This window comes from Dipodomys ordii, unplaced genomic scaffold, assembly GCF_000151885.1.
Source record: "Dipodomys ordii isolate 6190 unplaced genomic scaffold, Dord_2.0 Scaffold24, whole genome shotgun sequence".
Classification (NCBI taxonomy): domain Eukaryota; kingdom Metazoa; phylum Chordata; class Mammalia; order Rodentia; family Heteromyidae; genus Dipodomys; species Dipodomys ordii.
In genome coordinates, this window is record NW_012267240.1 from 3,021,315 (window position 1) to 3,022,717 (window position 1,403).

Consider the following 1,403-nt stretch of genomic DNA (forward strand, 5'->3'; position numbering starts at 1 on the left):
AATAGTTTACACATACAGTATAGCCCAATTCAGATTGGTCACTTCCTTCCTTCCTTCCTTCCTTCTTTCCTTCCTTCCTTCCTTCCTTCCTTCCTTCCTTCCTTCCTTCCTTCCTTCTTTCCTTCCTTCCTTTTTTTTTTGGTGCTGTTCCTGAGGCTTGAACTCAGGACTTGGGCCCACTTCCCCTGATCTTCTTTTGCTCAAGGCTAATGCTCTACCACTTGAGCCCCACAGCTTTACCTCCAGGTTTCAGGGAGTCTGTTGGAGATATATAGCCTGCCCGGGCTGGCTTTGAACAATGATTCTCAGCTCTCAGTCTCCAGAGTGGTTAGGATTACAGGTCTGAGACACAAGTGGCCAGGCTGGTTAATTTCAAATTTAAAGTAGTCACTTGTGGCTAGTGGTCACTGAGAGTCAATCCTTCAGTCACCTTATGGGATAGCATGGTGGCACATTGGTCTCTGAGTCCTACAGAATGACAAAAACTCTTTAGGACAATCACACAGAATTCCAGCAGAAAAATCTCTTCATACCCTGCAGCTAATCCTTCCTCACACAAGAGAGCAGGTGGATCGGTGTTAACTGTGAGTGAAATAGTTCTCTTCAGCTTGAGTTGGGCTCCCCTGGTTCTACAGGCCCCCTCTGGGAAAACAGCTGAGTCAACAACTATTGAACTAGAACTAGATTTGCTCTGTTTGAGAAATTCTCTTGCCTTTTTTTCCCTAGCTATTGGGTTTGAACTCTGTTCCTCAGAGTTCCTTCAGCTCAATGCTAGCGCTCTACCACTTGTGCCACAGTGCCACTTCCAGCTTTTTCTGCTTATGTGGTGCTGAGGAATCGAACCCAGGGCCTCTTGCATGCGAGGCAAGCGCTCTACCACTGAGCCACCTACCCAGCCGTCTCTTAAGTCTTAAGGCATGTGTTATCATTCCACAGTACTAGTATATTGTTGGCTTGCTCGAGAATCCTTCTAGAATTTAGAGGTTGAATTATAGTGCCAGGCACCCACAGCAAACATTTCTACATTCCGTTCTTCAAGTTTACTCTGGTATCCTCTGGGAGATTACCCAATAAAGGAGGCCACTTCCCCATTCTCCATTTCTTGCCTGTGTGTATTGGTGGAGAACCAGTAGGTGGCAGTCTAACACTTTATACTCTAAATTCAGCCATCGGGCTCTAGGGAAGAGCAGTGGTGTGTTAATCCCACATTTGCTGAGAAAGGCAGTTGGTCTTTGCCTGGAGCTTATGAGGTCATTAAAGGATCATGTGAAGACAGTGCAGTTAAGGCTGAGGTGAATATTCCTGTAGCTACACTGATTTACACCATCAGCTCCCTGAGTTTCCGGGCTTTGAGACTCAGAGTGGAATTACACATACCCATGTGCTTTCCTTGGTCTCCAGTT

General features: G+C 46.2%; 1 non-coding gene across 1 annotated transcript; it reads right to left on the minus strand.

The window, feature by feature from the left end:
- Positions 1-824: 824 nt before the first annotated feature.
- Trnaa-cgc lies at positions 825-893 on the minus strand. Its single transcript has one exon. It is a non-coding gene; the product is annotated as a tRNA-Ala (tRNA).
- Between the last annotated feature and the right edge of the window lie 510 nt (positions 894-1,403).